This window comes from Panthera uncia (genome assembly GCF_023721935.1).
Source record: "Panthera uncia isolate 11264 chromosome E2 unlocalized genomic scaffold, Puncia_PCG_1.0 HiC_scaffold_19, whole genome shotgun sequence".
NCBI classification, from domain to species: domain Eukaryota; kingdom Metazoa; phylum Chordata; class Mammalia; order Carnivora; family Felidae; genus Panthera; species Panthera uncia.
The window spans coordinates 30,227,007-30,245,088 of NW_026057588.1; the positions used below are offsets into that span (position 1 = coordinate 30,227,007).

The 18,082-nt window shown below is 55.6% G+C and overlaps 1 long non-coding RNA gene across 1 annotated transcript; it reads right to left on the bottom strand.

Annotated features, from left to right (window-relative positions):
- Positions 1-383: 383 nt before the first annotated feature.
- Positions 384-10,277, bottom strand: LOC125915229 (uncharacterized). The gene is made up of 3 exons (XR_007455611.1): positions 10,055-10,277; positions 2,146-2,278; positions 384-831 (listed from the first exon to the last, which is right to left on the bottom strand). It is a non-coding gene; the product is annotated as an uncharacterized LOC125915229 (long non-coding RNA).
- Between the last annotated feature and the right edge of the window lie 7,805 nt (positions 10,278-18,082).

The following is an 18,082-nucleotide window of genomic DNA, read 5'->3' on the forward strand; positions in this document are numbered from 1 at the left end:
GGGCTCTCCAGACCTTAAACCCCTGTCGAGGTGGCTTGGGAAGCCAGGAGTTGAGACAGTGAAGCCAAAAGGTGGAACCAGAGAACTCGGTATGAGAGAGAAATAATTATGTGTTAAGCCACTGAAATTTCTGGGTTTGTTACTACAGCACGGCTTAACCTCATCTGACTGATACAGCTTCACAGCTTCTAAAGCAGTTTTTCAAACCACTGATTAACCTGATCTTTCTAAGAGCCGCAGGAGAGAGGTCCTATAAAGACAACTGATCCCAGGGGGTATCTGAGACTCAGAGAGAGGAAATGGTTTGCCTGATTACCCAGTTTCTAAGTGGCACATATGGGAATCCACACTCTGTCCCAACCAAAGAGCTCTGACATTGGAACTTCTTTCCAGGGGTGTTTCTATTTTCAAGCAAGGGGCCTGCAGAAAAGACAACCCCCAAGAATGAATGTGGACGTGTGGAATTAACCCTGGGCTCAGCCAACGAGAGAAAGTGCCCAGGGGTAGACTTTCCAGCCAGGCTACAGGAAGGTGGAGGTGATTTAGGAGGTCTGTATGACCTGGAGATAATGCTCCTTCCTGAGTCCCATCGGGAAGATCATCCATCTGGTCCCCATTTGTTGAACAAACTCTGGTACTCAGGTCACGGCAGCAGGAACTCAGACGTCGCTGGAGAGCTGAGGTGGGGGTCGCTGCTCCGTCAGGCCAGCCTCGTGGAGGATTCACAGGCAAACTCCATCTGACCTTGGCCAGCATTGCCTGCCTGGCGTCCGGTCCCACCTCCTTCCCCAAAAAGGGTGTCGGGCAGCCTTCCAGGATGGGTTTTTATTCCTTTTAATAGAGGAGTAGGAAATGAGCCTTAAGAGAAGGTGAGGAGTTATTGCTACATTTAATGGCTCTAAAAATATCTCACCCGGGTTGGCTGTGAGTTCACTCCTAGGTGCTGCTCCGGTGTTCCAGGGAGAAGTAGCCAGAGCCCAGGCGGAGCTCCAGAAACCAAAACGGCCAACCCAGCTGAGATCTCCGAAAAGGGAGGGCCTGTCCCAGGCCAGCTCAGTAAGAGCAGGGCCCAGTCTCGGGTGCTGGTCCCGGGACAGGATGTGTGTAACCTGTTCCGGAAGAGTCTGCCTAGGTCCCAGTCTCCTGTTGCGGCCCGAGTTCACCTTGAGACCCTGGGTGCGTCTCTCCCACCTCCGCTCTAGACCTCAGTATCCCTATCTGTAAGCAGGGGTTGTGTCCTTTGTAAGGTCCCCTCCGTAGCAGATGCCGCTGGTGGCCTTCCCAACGCTCTGGCCGCACAGATATGGTTCAGGATCCCTCCCTCCCGTGCCCAGGTCCAGGACAAAACTTTGGCCTCAGGGGTGGCTCACAAAAAGGCCTTTATCACCTGCCCTGGAAAGGCAGACACAGCCGAGCGAGAGGCAGAGAGCTCCATGGTGACAACACCGGAGATGTCTGTGTGCAAACACCAGGGCAGTTCTGTCATGCAAAGGCCAAGGCCCTGCTTGGGAAGACCTGGGGGGTCCTGAAATGTGGAATGGGGACATCTGGATGGATGTCCTCGGGCACATGGATGCCTGGGGCCTTTGGAGCTTGCAGGGGCAGCATGCCCTGCCCCTAATAGCAGGTGCTTCCTCCACCCTGGGGGGGGGGGAGGGGGGCTGGAGCAGCCTCCCCGTCACTAGGCAACAAACGCTTCTACTGGGAGCCCGGCTACCAGGCTGAGAAGTAGGGCAAAGGCCCACATTGCCGCGGAGGCTGAGGTGGAAGGCGGTGGGACCGGGGGTGGCTCTGCAGCCGAAGAAAAGCAATAATGAGTGGCGCGGTCCCGGCTCAGTGTGGGCGGAGCTCCGGGGGAGGGGGTGGGGCTCAGGGGTTCTTGTTTAAGGGGGCTGGCGTGTAGGACCAGAGACACAAGAATCTCTTGACGGAGGGCACTTCCTTGGGGCCTGGGAATTTCATACCCCAGCAAGGACCCCGGGGAACGGGCCAAAGTGGCTACTCAGATGGTTATTGGAGAAAACCAGGCAGGACTCCGAGCAACGTGCAAGGGCCCGAGGTGCCCTGGCAGGGGGCAGAAGGAAGCATGAAGGCCGAGGGAAGGAGGCAATGATGACACGGGCACATGGAGGCCAGAAGACCCACCTGGAGATTCCGCTCCAGGAGGACATCCGACGGGCACCCGCCCCCCCCCCCCGCCCCCCAAGGCCATCAGGAATGCACTGCGGAGCGTGAAGCAGCCTGCTTAAAACCTCAGCGACACCTCTCCCCTGCAGACCTGTCAACACAGGGATCATAAATGTCCAAGGACTGCGGGGCATTCTGAAATCCTTCTCCACCTTGGCCCTGAGGCCACGCCTCCCTCCGGCGGCTCCCGGCCAATGAATGAGCGTGGCAGGGACACCGAGGCGGGCTGCGTCCAGGGGATCTGCGGGGACCTTGGCCCTAGGACTCCCCCACAGCCTTGTTGACCCTTCCTTAGTCCCTGCAGGCACTCCAGAGCGTTTCCACCCAACCTTGATCCCGGTCTTTAGTGCCAGACTTGCCCGGCTGTCTCTCCACCTTCTCTCCAAGGCAGTTCCCTGATAACACCCTTGTACATTTGCTTCTGGGAATAACACACAGAGGGAGGAAGCCACCCCAAGGAAGACGGAGCCGTCTTTGGGGGTTCTCAAAAATGACACTGAGCTGTTGAAGCCACCGGCCCTGCTGTCCCTCCTGTGAGATTCCCACTGCAACCTGATGCCAAGTCCCTTGTGAGCCGATGACGTCACTTCCCTGTTCATAAGCCCGCCTGTCATGGATGCAGCGGCCCGCTGTGATTTCCTGAGACTCTGAGGTTCAGGCTGTGTATTGCTAGGTCTCGAACCCAGGTCTTTTGGCTTCTACATCGTGGCTATTTTCCCTGAAACACAAGATTCTAGACACAGTGATTTTTGGTTTTTTTCCAAGCCAACAATCTTTCTTCAGCAAACGATGCACGATTCTATAAACAAATAGCCACTCACTAATAGATCCAGTGAGTCACTGAGGGCTGCTAAAATTTGGTATTTATAAACGAAAATTAGCACGTTAGAAGGCTCTTGAAGACTTGATTCAGCATTTGGCAAAGACGTCGGGCGGCCATGCAGCACTTGGCCGCATCGCAAAACGCTACCACATGTTCCCACAGGCCGAGATGTCCTACGCGAGAGGTCTGGGCATCATCGGGGCTGCCTGGGGCTGGTCCTGGTTTGCAGTTGTCGCTATTCTTATGTTTTAATTACGAATCGCTGTTGGTTTAGTTCCCTCGTCATCAGGGCAGCTTGTGGCGGGTTGTCGGTTAACCCCACAGCATGTAGGGATGCGTATTTGCACCAGCGGAGTGTGGGGCCTATCATTTTCCAATAACTACTAGACTCTGAAACATGTAGGTGTTACAGTTTGGTTATGAATCACCCCCATGCCCTTATTTCTGTACAGAGGCTCTCTCGAGGGCTCCCACGGGGCTCCTCCGTGCTCTCACCGCCTTCTCTTTCCTTCCTGCCCTGGGATAGGATGAGATTCGTGGTCTGGGGGCTTTGGTGTGGCCTAAGGGGAATGTGGATGAAACTGTTGGGGAGCCACTGTTCTGGAAGATTGTAGAACTGAGGCGCGGGGGTGCTGAGGAAGGGGAAAGGGAGGAGGGGAAAGAGGCAGGAGCAAGGCTCTTGACGTCCACTCCCACGTCAGAGACGCTCTATGGTGGCTTGCCATCTGTGTTCTAGTCCTGCGGGGGGCTGGGTAGGGCAGGATAGGGTGAGGGGCTGACGGTGAGTGGTAAGCAGAGACCAGAGACCGTTTACCACTAGTGTCTGCTGGGAGGTGACCCTGACCTGATCCTGTATCACTGCTGTGGTTCCATGGAGCCAGGGCTTTCTGCTGGCCGTAGTTCACAGAACAGACAGGACAGTGGAGGGCCGGGTTTGGAGTTAGGACGGGCACTGGGGCAGCTTAGAACTCCAAGGTAGAAAGAACGACTCCAGGTACTATTACCGAAAGGATGAGGACCATAATAGGCAGGCTTTACTGAGATGTTCTAGGCACTTGATGTATTCACTTATTTAAGCCTGGCAACAATCCTATGAGTTTTGCAGATCACGTCCGTTTTGCAGATGAGTAAACTGAGGCATGGGTAAACTAAATAACTTGCCCCAAATCATACAGTTAATAGGTGCCAGAGCCAGTAGCCTGTCTTGGGATGGCCGTGCGCCCCACAAGAAAAGGTCACTGCCGGCAAGGGTCCTCGGTACCAAAATGTCTCCCGAAGGTTCCGGTAACCCCTCGCCCCCCACCTCCTTCTTGAGGTCTGGAGTCATGAAAATGCTTCTCTCACTAGTCCCAGTATCTCACTACCGCCCGTGGTTTTTCCACATCCTGCTCACGGCTTTGCGTTTCTTTATTAAAACCTCCTCTGGGGGCACCTGGGTGGCTGGCTCAGTCGGCTGGGCTTCCGACTTCGGCTCAGGTCATGATCTCACGGTCTGTGAGTTCGAGCCCCCTCGTCGGGCTCTGTGCTGACAGCTCAGAGCCCGGAGTCTGCCTCGGATTCTGTGTCTCCTTATCTCTCTGACCCTCCCCCATTCATGCTCTGTCTCTCTCTGTCTCAAAAATAAAAACATAAAAAAAAAAAAAAACCTCCTCAAATTAGCTTAATTCAAATGTGCCATCCGTTACAGGGCTATGAGCCTGTTTCATAGAATTCTACACGCCATCGATTATGAACCACACCCTCAGTTCCTGTTTCATTAAGACAGAGGAAAAACTGGAGCCACGCTATGGACCGTAAGGCCAATGTGAGAGTGTGAAAATGCGTGTCTTAGAAGCATCTTACATCTTATTCCCACTTCGTGGATGGAGGGGTAGCAAAACAGAGGAGAGAAATAACTCGCTTGAGTAACCCAGCCAGTTGATGGCTGAACCAAGGGTCAGACCGGACAGCTCTGTTCTAGATCCTGCGCCCTAACTGCCCCCATGCTGCTCTGGATGTGTGGAGTAGGGTTCCAGAAAACTCTACGGGGGGCGGAGGGCTTGCAGCTGAGGCCGAAGGCCTGGGGGAGCCAGGCCCAGGGGTGCTGGGCAGTGCGGGGGAGAACAGAATGGGCAGCTCCCCCCCCCCCCCCCCCCCCCCCCGCGGCAACCCCGCCGGGGGGGGGGGGGGGGGGGGGGGGGAAAGAGGGCGGGCCCCCCCCCCCCCCCCCCCGGCAGAGAAGTCAAATGCCGTCCTGGACGGTGGGGAGGCCTGAGATGATGCCCCAGCCTCCCCCAAAGAGGCCTTGGTCCCCCCAACCCGTGCCTTCCAAGTTCAACATGGCATCCGTCGACAAATATAGCCTAGGAGAAACCTAAGTAAATGAGTGGCTGCTCGAAGCCGCAGGACAGCTAACCATAATGGGGGTTTTTGGTTTTTCTGCTTGAGACACAAACAGCACATTCCTTAGCTGAAATAGCCGGGTGGAGAAACAGGGCATCATTGGACGGGAACACCCGGCCAGGACGAGCCAAACAAGACAGAAATAGGCCCAAGCTACCACATGAAGGGAGCTCATCAGCGCTTGGCCGACGGTGCCCGGCCCGGCCCTGCCCTGCCCTGCCCGGGGCGGCTGTGTCACCTGGGGAGGCTCTGGCTTTGCCCCCGGGAGAAGGCAACCGTGTGCGTGCCCGGGGTCTCGGCTGGGGACAGCTGGGGCAGCAGCTCCCTCCCCGGACAAGGGCGCACGGGACCCAGTGGCTCCGCCCCCGCCGTGCCCACGCAAACACGCGCTCACAGCCCACCAACACACGCGGCGTCCCCTCACCCATACACCCGGACGCGTGGCATCGACCTTCACGTCCAGAAGTACGGACGCGCGCTCGCGCGGCGAGGCACGCACGTTTGGGCTGTGCGCGCACCCAACGCCGAGGCCCACGCGGGCCGCGATGTCACGCACACGTCTACGTACACACAGACACACACACCTGCGGCCTTGTGGGCATGGTGTCCTCGTATCCTTGCAGACGCACGACAGTAAATGCAGGCAAGCCCACAGCGCGCGCGGCCACGAGAGCGGCCACGCAGCGCCCCCCACCCTCCACAAGCACACACCCACAAGCACACAATCTTAGTCGCATCGGCCCTAGCTCCAAGGACCTCCTCTTTCCCTGGGCAAGATCACCCCAGAGGTAGCTGGGCCCGGGCTGGTGTCATCGCATCTGAATGAGCACCCAAGGATAGGTTCAGGGGGCTCTGGGGCGAAGTCCAGAATCTGTCTTGTTCCACACCCCGCACCCCCAGCTCCCAGCCAGCCTAACCCCACTTCGTTCCCTGGGTCATCTCCCGGAGTGAGTAAATAGACCGGTTCCAAGCCATCCTTGTAGACTGGGCCTCGTCGTGTCCACCGTCCGTCGCTACCCTGTTTGCTGTGAACCTCCCGGTCCCTTTGAGTCTCTGAGCTCTGTGGGGCCGGGGACCCCGGCAGCCCCGTGCGTCTCTTCACGCCCCCTACGGTGCCTGTGCTCGGTGTGCAAATAAAGGAGAGAAGCGAAGAACAGGGACTGGCATTCCCATTTAACAGCCAGGAAGACTGAGGTCCAGAGAAGGGCAGCACTTAGCTGGCTACCCTCAGCAGAGCTGGGCCGACTGGGCCTCTGTGGCTCTGTACCCCAGTCCTGCCCCCATCTGTGGGACCCCTTGATGCCCTCCTCCCCCTCCTCCTCCCCCTCAGGCCTGGGCAGTGCCACCGGGACAAAGGCAGGTAGGCAGCAGGGTGTCCTGGGAGCCCCTGGGCTTCCCATCCGGGCTCTGCCCTGTCCCAGCCCCCAGAGAGGGCTGGTGGCTCCGGGACAAAAGCCTAGTTCCAGCAGGACCTCCACCCCGCTGAAGGGCTGGCTGCCAGCTCTTGCTTGTGTCCGTTCCCCTGCTCCTCTCCAGAAGCTCCCCCGACCTAGGCACGGACCACAGTTTCCTGGCCCCGAGATGCAGGCTAGAGGGGAAGAGAAGCAGAAGGAGACAGCAGGGGTCAGTGTTTGTTCAGTGGAGGCTGCGCAGGGGGAGCGGGGGAGGACCAGTGTCTCCCAGGCAGGGCACCCAGCAGACAAGCCGACACAGGGTGTCAGATCCGCACGCCGAGCCCCTGGGCGCGGCTCCGAGCCGGGAAGCCCAGCTCTGCGTCCGTCCGGGATCCCACACTGGCATGGCGGGAAGGACCTTTAGAGTGTCCCAGCTTGGGGACATTCCGGCTTCTGTTTTGGAACAGCAGAACCCTTTCTTCAGATGATGATGATGATTTTTTTGTTTTTGTTTTCAGTTCTCAGCGAAGGTGTAACTTACATTCAGTAATTTCACCCCCAGAGCACGCAAGTCTGCTAGTTTAAAAAGCACGGTGGCGTCACGGCTACCACGATCGGGGTTAGGAGAGGTCCACTGGCCCCGCTTAGGTCCCCCGCGGCCCTCTGGGGTCGACAGCTGCCCTCCCCCCCGCCACCACTGGTTCAACCACTGATCCCCTCTTCCAGAATGACGTATAAATGGGATCCTGCATTGTAACAGCCGTTGCATTTAACGACGTATGTAACGATGCGCTAGGATTATGCCCACGGTGCCGTGCGTGTCCGTCGTTCATTCCTTTTTATTGCTGAGTAGTATTCCATCGTATGGAGGAACCGCGGTTTATTTACCTATTCTCCACCTAGCGGCAGCTAGGCTGTGTCTACTTTCTGGCCATTACACACAAAGCTTCAGGGAACAATTGTGTCCAGATTTTATGTGAACGTAGTGTTTTCCCCCTCCTTGGTAAATACCTATGGTGGGGATTGCTGGGTCACATGGTAAATCTATATTTAACTTTCTGAGAAACTGCCAAGGTTTCCCAAAGTGTCTGTAGCGTTTTTGCCTTCCTGCCAGCAAGGAGGGAGAATTCCAGGTGCCCTGAATCTTCACCAGCAATTGGTGTTGTAACTTCTCGCCATGATTCTAGCAGGTGTCTATCAGGTGATGTCTTGCTTAGAAACCCCAATCTACAGAACAGAAAAGTAGAGTTGCCCTGGGTGAAGGCAGGAACCGAGTGGGGGCCCGGGGCTCTGTGCGCTGACCCCGCCTCATGCACAGAGGGGGCTCCTGAGTATCTCTTGGAGCCAAGGCCACAGCCAGAGAGAGAAGACGGGTTGCCCGAGGTGACACGGGGCAACGAGAGGGAACGGGGCTAGGACCAGACCTTTGAGCCAGTGACTTGTCCTTGGGAGCATTGTGTCACTCCTAGAGGGGAGGGACACTCAAGCCAGCTCCGGGGGCGTCCTGGCTGGCCGGACCAGAGACCGAGTTGGGCACAGAGATGCTGGCCATTCCAGGGCTGATACCACTCGGGGGTATCTGATAAGGCCACACGGTGTGGGAGACGCAGCCGTGGACAGGAGGCCTTGCTTCCTCCCGCGTGGACCTCTCCACAGGGCTGCTTGAGTGGCCTTACAATGTGGTGGCTTTCTTCGCCAGAGTAGCAGGGCAATGTCCTCTGCCCTAGCCTCAGATGTCACAGACCCTCACGTCCACTGGATTCTATTGGTCACACCTGACCATACTGTCACAATGCGGGGGAGGCCGGCTACATACGAGTGGGCATCGAAAGATGTGAAGAACACTGGGGGCCATCTACCTATCGAGACCAACAAGCTACGTGATTGGAGATAACGGCAAGTGATTTGAGTAACCCAGAAAATAATAGGAGCAGGAAAGGTACATGTCTTAGTTCCAGCGTCCCCAAAAGCAGAGCCTGAGACAAGGATTTGGTGCAGGTGGGTTATCCACGAGCTGACTGCAGGAAGCAGTGAGGGAGCAAGACAAGAGAGACAGGGAAATGAGAAAAGCAAATACAGGTGTTTCAGGGAATCGGTTACCTCTGTGGACCACTGGGCCCAGTACCCCTGGACACCCTCTGTGGTGCTGAGCAAGACACATCTCAGAACTGTCCCGCTGAAGGCCACGAGTTTGTGGCGTCTATCTACCAGTTTCCATCCGTCCCTCATTGAACGGGCCATCAACTCCCCTGCATTGCAACCTCCAGCCCACACCCCCCCCTCCCCCACCATAATATACAGAGGTTAGACACGCTGCCGAGGCTTTTTGGAAAACGCCAGGAACAGAAAAGCCGGGTGGCGAGTCAGCTCCAGAACTGTTCATCGCCCACCGCGGTAGTCAAACTCCACTCAGGCAGCCTGAATGGATGTGGCTCAGACCACTTCCCAAGGCGGTGCCATCCAAGCTGGAGCTCTTGAATCTGAATTACCCAGCAGAGGCTGTGGGAACAGCAAGGGAAGGGTGAACTGGCTGCAGGGGCCCTCAGGGCCGTGTGGCGGGAAGAGAGGAGATGGAACGTGGTCAGAGACCTAGGTTAGGGCCAGATCACATAGGGCCCAGCAGGCCACAGCGGGGAGAGGGGTTCTACCAGGGAAATAACTTACTGTGTGACCTCAGGCAAATCGCTGCACCCCTCTGAGCCCGGTTTCCTTACAGACCGGACAACACAGATACCATTCTAAGCATGGTCCACTATGAAACTCATGTTAGGCACGTTGTGTATTTCACCTCTGATGGTTCAGGACTCTGCCTCTCTCCCGACACCCCCGCCCCCCGCCGTCTCTCTGTCCCCATGTCCTTAAAACTCCAGCTGCAAGCAGAGTGCGAAAGTCCATGAGTCCTCCTAGTCAGGCCACAGTGACCGAGCCCCCTGCTGGGTGGCGGGACCAGAGCCTTCGCGGGTCAGTCCCCAGTGCCCTTGGCAGTGTGGCCAGCCCACGCCCCTCAGCTGCCCGCACCCCAGCTGGATCAGGCCGCCTCACGCCTCGGCCCCGAGCATCGCCCCTCCTGTGCCAGCACACTTCTCTCCTGCTGTTGCACCTGCCGGAATGCCCTCCCCCGCTTTGCTCTGCTTGCTTCCCTCCCCTTCCTCACACTTCAAGAGGCGCCTCCCCTCCACCTGAAAGTTTCCTGATTCCCCTGTCGTCCCCGCTCTCCTTCCCCGCGTGTCAAACCTAAAACGGTAGGCTGGGTTCTCAGTTTACCTACCTGTCTCCCCACGGGGTCCATCCTTTACCAGGACACGTGTGATTTGGGGTTATGCTTGATGTTATTATTCGTCCTTCCTTTCTCCTTGTCACTGGCTGACACAATGTTACATACTTACTTGTGTCTTTGTTCCCCCAACTACAACTTTCTGGGAAGAAAGGGGGCTCTTTTACCCCCTTTCTCCCCATTGCCTAACAAGCACCTGGCACAAAACAGATGCCTAATAAATATCTGTGGCATAGTTGAAGGACTGACCTTCCCACCCCTGAGCCTGTACGATGTCATAATACCAAAAGCCAGCATCTGCCAAATAGTTACTATGCCCTGACCACAGTGACAGCGTCCTCTCTAATCCTTGCAATAGCTTGATTTACTCCAGAATGTGTACCATTATTTTCTCTGCATATATACATGTAGATTTATTATATGCGTTAATATACACATAGGAATATATAAAGTCGAATATATTAATTAAATTAAATTAAATATAATTAAAGTCTAATATTAAACTAATAATAAATGTATTAATGTCTAATATTATCTATATTAAAATACAAATAAATATATGTATATTTATTTATTATCTATATTATATATAGGTATCTATATCTGTATTTATAATATTATCTATATTAAAATATAAATAAATATCTGTATACGTTTCATACATTACAGAACCTAGAATACATATATAATAATCATATAATATATATGTACGCACACATTCACGAAGCAGATACTTGTATAGCACTTAAGATGTGCCAGCCCCTTGCCTCAGAACTTTACAAGTATTAATTCATTAATTCTCAAAACAGCCCTTGGAGTAGGTTGAAGGGCAGCCCCAGAAAGTTACATCCAGGTCCCAACCTCCGGAATCTGTGAATGTGACCCTATTTGGTAAAAGGGTCTCGGCAAAGGTAATGAAGTCAAAAAAATTTAAGGTGAGATCGTCCTGGATTATCCGGGTGGGCCCTAAGTCCGATGGCAAGTGTCCTTACAGGGGACAGAGAGGAGGGGGGGGCCATAAGAAGACCAGCCCAGCCACAAGCCAATGAACTCTGGGGCCACCCGGAGGCGAACAGGCAAGGAAGGGTCCTCCCCGCAACGCCTTCAGGGGCAGCGTGACCCTGCCAGCACTTTGATTTCAAACTTCTGGCCTCCAGAACTGTGGGAGCATAAATATCTGTTGTGTTAAACCCCCCAGATCGTGATAATTTGCCACAACAGCCCTAGAAAGCTAATACAGCTCTGTTGAGTGTTATTATTGTCCCCATTGTACAGATAAGGAAAATGAGGCACAGAAAGATCGAGTAACTTGTCCAAGGCCACACAGCTAGTGAAAGGTGGAGGTCAGATTCAAATCCAGAGTCTGTGCTCTGAACCATGATGCTCAGCAGGGAGAGGTTACGTGACTTTGGCCACCGGCCCTCAGCCGGTAAATGGCAGATCCAGGATTCGAACCCAGGACGCTCGGCAGAGGGCATCACCTTCCCCTGAGGCTGTAGCACCATTAGCTTCCCAGTCCCTCCCTACAGGGCCCTCTTTCATGGGGGGGTGGGGGGAGTGTCAGAGGAGCAGGTCCGTGTCTGGGACTTTCCCAGTCGGACCACCCGCCTGGCCAACTGGGCCCCAGGTTGTTCCACAAAAGGCCACGATTACACATTGCAACCCGGCACCTTCCCGCTTTATCTTCCCACAATTAGGCAAAGGCTGGTGGTGACAAATGGCCCCCACGCCCATGGCATCACGGCTCCCAGGGACTCTGCTCTCGTCCGCAGGCCGCTGAAGCTCATTCATCCTTTTCGGGCTGCCCGGGTTGGAGTGGATAAATCAAGCTAGCTTGTGAGCCAATTACAAGGTCATCACTCAGCGGAGAGAGAGGATTGCCTGGGGTTTCTGAACTTCATATTTTATTAGAATGGCTGGCAGGGCAGGGAGGGCCACTGACCTCAGGAGAAGCATGGCTTCCAATCCATCAACACAGCGCACATGCCCAGACAAGGGGTCGCCTCTCCTCGTTCTCTATAGGGCTTGGCGTTCAGCCCTCAGTGCGGGTCCATGGACGCAGGGGCAGGAGGGTCCAGACTCCCTCCACCCTCTCCCAAAGCTGCCCCGTGGCCCCCTTGCTTTCTTATCTCTGAGAATACAGCTGAGCATCGCCCCATGCCAGGGCGGGGGTGGCTCCAGCCTCTCCTAGCTGTTGGGAGGGTGGCATTTACAGTTCAAACACCGACTCTGTCGCTCACGAGGGTGTTGTGACTGTGCGCAAGTGACTTACCCTTTGTTCACTTGAGTTTCCTCATCTGTGAAATGGGCCACGAGGATTAAATGAGATAATACTTGCAGAGCGCTTGACTTCACACGTGGTTCCTGTTTTCAGAAAATTTCTGGGCAACTCAGAGAAACGGGAGGTGCCAAACGATGGATCTGGGCAAAGTGGGACCTCAACTGCTCCCCGAAGAAAGGCATTGGGGCCACCCAGTCTCCTTTGGGGAGGTCAAGGCTGCCTTCAGCTGGGGTGGGCACGCTGGCCGTCACGGCTTTGCCCTCCCTTCCAGCCCTTTGATCTCCTGGGTGCCAGGAGGGGAATGGGTAGCCCCCTGGCTATCATTCCACCCCTGTACAAAAATAATAATCACATTTCTCGAGTGTGACGCACTTACCTTGCTAGGTAAGTTAGGATTGGGTTCTGCTTCGGGAGATAAAGAACTTCACTGATGATGGCTTGAACCGGTGGTTCTCAAGGTGCACCTTGTACCCAGGCCAGCACCGTAGCATCACCTGGGAACACGTGAGAAACAAAACTGTGAGGCCCCATCCCAGACCTATCAAATCAGAACCTCCAGGCACTGCAGCCTAGCTATCTTTGTGTGTAACCAGCCTTCCAGGTAATTCTAGTGGAAGCTAGACTTTGAGAACCACTGACTTAAACCAACATAGAGGTTAAGTGTCTATCCCTTAGAATAAATCCAAAAATAGATGGTCCAGAGCCAGCGTGACATCTCCATCCTTTCGTTCCACCATCTTCAGTACGTGGACCCGTTCCCGAGATCACTTCATACGCCAAGGTGGTTGCTAGAGCTCCAGCCATCATGTTTGCATCCCAGGCAAGAAGGAGAATGAAGCAAGGAGGAAAGAGCAACAGGTTTGTCTTTATTGAAGCAGATGAACTCCACCGCCACGGCCAACAACTTCCACTTATATCTCCTGGGTCAGCCCTCGCTGCAAGACAGATCAGGAAACATGATCTTTTATCTGGGCACTTTGCTGGCCAACCAAAGAATTCTGGGCCTGTAGGTAAGAAGGAAGGGAAAGACGGACATTGAGTGGGTATCTAGCCAACTCTCCCACACGAACACGGCCTCCTCTAATCCTCCCATCGATCCTCAGAGGGAAATGTGATTATTTCCCCCACCTTACAAGTGAGGGGAATGACCTTCAAAGAGATCAAGGTCAAGTAGCCAGAAGGAGCTAATTAGCCTTGGCTGAATGACTTCATTCTCTTGCCCCGTATCTCTAGGCTTGCTCTCCACCTACAGGGGCACTTGGGGGTGGGGGGGCGGGGTGTGCACAGGGGCTTATGTGACTTTTTCCCCTTCTCCAGGCCCCAACAACGATGTACCCCCCTCTCAGAGCCAGAAGTTTCCAGGCCTGAGCAGGGTGGAGGATGGAAAGACGAGAGGGGAGGGGTCAGGCCCTCTCCAGAGCCCAGGAAGCCACGTCGCTTTCCAGAGGTAAATAGTAAAACTTAATTAGCAGGTCACACGTGCCAGGCAAATAATCCTCAGGCTTTCAGCGGCATCTGTCTCCGTGTGCTCAGAGGGACTATCGCGAGCTCCCTTCCGCCTGGGCACTGATGCTCACGCCTGCCTGCACGGTGGGGCTCGCTCAGCTGGTGAGGGCCAGGCTGGGTCCATGGGGTGCTTTCTAGTGAATCCCTCTGACCCCGGGCCCTTTGAGGAGCCCAAAGTGTGGCCTCAAACAATATCGCAGTCAGAGCGCTAACGGCCGGAGACTCGTCCCTCAACTCATACGGAGTCACTGAAATACTTCCAGAAAATGGAACTGACGGGGTGGCGGGGGGGGGCAAGAAAGCAGCTTCAGAAACAAAAGGAACAAGTCAGAGCCTCAGTTTAGGTGGTGGTGGGGGCCCCTCAGTTTTGGGGGGGAGCCCAAAAGAGGCGAGCTGTGGGCTTGGGGCACAGGCATGGCCCCCTACTCTCCTCTGAAAGTTCCCTCCTTCCCTCTTGGCCTCTAGCCAGTTGCAGGCTTTCCTGTTGGCTCCCTGGAGTTAAGGACCACCCTGTCTTTGGGTTGAGAATCACCCCCTTGCCACCTTGTCGGGGGAGCACGTCCAGTGAGTGCCCGGGCGTGCACTGCGGAGGGAGTTTGGGGTCTTTTCTTCTGGGTAAGAAGGCTTGAGTCTCTTTTCTGGAAGGAGGCAAAGGAAGAGACACAGATACCTGAGATGGGAGAGGTATAGGGACCTAGTTTCACAAATACAAGACCACAGGTCAAATTTCCCTCTGTCCCTTACCAACCGTGAGCCTACACAAAACTTGGTGTATCTGGGCCTCAGTTTCCACCTCTGTAAAAAATGGGGATGCCCCAGTTATGTGTCTTACCTGTCCTCAGCTTTGAGTCCCTACTTTTTTTAATGTTTACTTATTTATATTTTGCGAGAGAGAGAGAGAGAGAGAGAGAATCCCAAGCAGGCTCCGTGCCATCAGCGTAGAGCCTGATGCAAAGCTCGATCCCACAAAATCAAGGGTCAGACGCTTAATCGACAGAGCCACTCAGGCACCCCCGATTACCCACTTTTAAGCAGAGCCTGTGTATTGCATTTTTTTTTTTAATTTTCTGTATATTACGGTGTTTTGACATCTTAACAAACTCTTTCTGGCTGGGAGAGTCTGCCTCTCCCTGGGCCAGCCAGTTCTTAGAGGTAGCAAAGGGCCCAGCTGGAGCGTGCCTTTGATATGCAAACTAGCCAATCGGAGCCTTTCCTCCTCTTTCTTGCCTGGGCACCCAGGAGGCACTGTTTCTCTGCCTTCATCATCCCAGGGCCAGGTGCCCGGCAGCTAGAGACCGCCCCTACAGCCCAAAGCCGGAAATTATTCAAACTAGCCCTTCTAGGCTGTTTTCCCCGCCCTGCTTTGCCTCTGCCTCCGGGAACCCCGCGCAGCCCCCTAACGTCTCCTGCCTCCTGTCCACCCCGGGGGTCTTTCCCTTGTGGCCCTGCATGGTGTTCCGTGCCTCCCCTCTCTAGGACCTGTGAGTCTCATAACCGTTGTTATTATTACTTATTACTGAGCCTCTCCTGCCCCTCCTCTTGTGGCTACATCCAACTGGGCGGCTCACAAAGGGTACAAAAGAGCCTGCCCAGAAAGTGGGGGTGGGGGGGTCTCCCAGCTGCACCCTCCCTGGCCCTGAGGCCAAAGCAGCGGGGACGTGAGGGCTCAGAGGGGACGTGACCGGGACAGCAGAACCCGGGATGGGGGCTTCCTGCTTCTCCGGTCAACTGTGGTCCTAGAAGGCCGTCATCAGGGACTGAAGGCGGGTGGGGCTGGGGTACGTCTTGGGGCCCAGGGTCTCTTCCCTGCAGGTGGCATCCCCCCTCCTTCCCACCCACGCTGGAGGTGGAAACCCGGGGTGGGGGGGCGGGACCAACCTCAAGCGCAGCCAATCAGCTCAGCAGCGCCCACTGGTCAGAAGACGCTTCTCTACGGTCCACCCTAAGCCAGGTTCCGGTCGCCAGTTCTGTGCGGCCAGCCCACCCAGCCTCCAGTGAGGCCACCCTCCAGCTGCACCCAAGGGATCCTCTTACTCCAGCTCGCCGTTCCTGGGGCCCCTCTCACTTCAGGCGACAGCCAAGCTTCTAAAACGGGTCCCAAGATTCCTGACACACACACCCCCCCCCCCTTTAGTCGATCGAATGCTACTCTGGGGGTTGTCATGTCGGGATTTGGCAGGTGGGATTAAAGTCCCAAAGCAGCTGCACTTAAAATACAGAGCTTGTCTAAGGGAGGCCGACCTAACCACGGGAGCCCTTCACAAAGCAGAGTTTTGTCCCACCGGTGGCCAAAGGGGAAGTCAGAGAGACACGGCGGCCTTGGAGAAAGCGAGCATCCTTGCTGTGAACTGCCCACGGAGAGGAGCACGTCTCGAAGCTCCAAGCGGCACCCCCCCACTCCCAACTACCGGAATTCAGTGACCTTGGTCCAACAGCCACAAAGAAATACGGTCTGCCAACAACTGGAGAGCTTGAGACGGAACCTTAAACGTCGGGAGAGAACAGTAGGCCCAGACACCTTCATTTCAGCTGGTGAGACCCTGAACGGCGAACTCAGTCAGGCCAGGCGTCGATTCCCGATTTACACATACCCGTCGGCGAAGAAATGGATGTTGTTGAGTCTGCTAAGTTTGTGCTGATGTGTGACACGGCAAAGGGCAATAACACACTCTACCTGGAGCACCCCTCTGTCTTCCCCCCGCCCGCCACAGGCTCTGCCCTCCTTCACAGACGCAGATTAAGCCTTCATTTCCAAACCTGACATCCCTTCAACCTTCAGGAGGACCCGAGTAAAAGGCCCCTTGGGCCGTGAATTTTCCCCGGTGTCCACCTCAGGGCAGAAGTATCCCTCCGGGGCCACATCATCTGACCTTGCTGGCCCCCTCCCATGCCCTGTACCCGATGTTATAGCCGCCTTCGGCAAATGCACATTCTCAGGACACAGTGCATGCATTCCCGAACTCCCGGGCCTTTGCACATGCTGTTCTTTCTGCCTGGAACGTTCTTACCCTGCCCCCTGAGTCCAAACGCGTCAGCATCCTTATCCCCTCTTCACGGCAGCCTTCCTGAAGGACCGAAAGTCACTACCACCCCTGGGGCTCCGTCATATTTTGCACCTGTTTCGACTCTAGGACGACCTGTCTGTCTACCTCCTGCACGAAGTTCCTCAAGTGCAAGCGGCCTTGTTTCGTCCCTCTTTCTGGGCTGGACCTGATGTTTGGCACCCTCAGTAGCTGCATGAGTGAAGGACCCTTGCCCCACGCGACCAGCTCCCCCCGCCCCCAAGATGCATACTCGGTTCCCGGGGCCTGGGTCAGGATTGGACAGTGTAGCATCCCACACCCCTCGTGTTTGGGCTGTGGATCGGATTCTAATAGGCCTCCCCTTGTCTGGCCTAATGGGGAACAAAAACAGCTTCCATCGAGCTGCAGGGAAGGATGTGGCAGGGGAGAGCCCACGTGGGTCGGGGAACCCACGGTCCACTGTTGGGAGACGGGCCCTGTGGTTGGCCCACTGCTCCTCCCTCGCCGCCAGGCCTGCTCGCCTGAGGTCCACGGGCCCCGGTGACGTCCTCGGCCAAATCCTCTGGGCATCGGGACCAGACAGGAACAGCCAGTCAATAAGCATCTAACTCGGGGGAAGCTGGGCCCGCAGAGGGGGCCTGGCCGGTGAGGCCCCGGCTGTCTTGAGGAGGAAGGCCTCAAGATGAGCAGCGGTCTGGGGGTTGCTGAAGCTGGCCGCCATCCGCTTTGGCAGGAGAAGCTGCCATGGATCCCCCCCTGACGGCACCTCGACCCCTTGGAGTTGACTCCTGCACGGCCCCGGGGTCTCGGGGACCGGTCACCGGCCTGTAGATGTAGCTTGGCGAACTCGGGGGTCTGACCGCCCGAGCTTTGCCAACTATTGATGGACAGACCAGGGCAAATCATTTAATTTCTCTGGGCCTCAGCTGACGCGGCAGTAAATGAGGAGTTCGTGGTGATAACGCGCGGAGGATGAAACGAAACAACGCACGAGAAGGTTCGGCGCCCGCCTGGTGTATGGAAAATTGCCGAATAAATATCGGCGATGATGGTGGTTGGTGATGATGATGACGGTAGGGATGATTCTTCCGTCCGCTGCCTCTACATTCAGGCACATCCCAGCCCGGCCCTAGCAATCGGTTCAGAAGGGAGTTCCCTAACACCCGAGAAGAGGGACTTAACGAGGATTCCGAGAGGCAGAAGGTGGGGCGA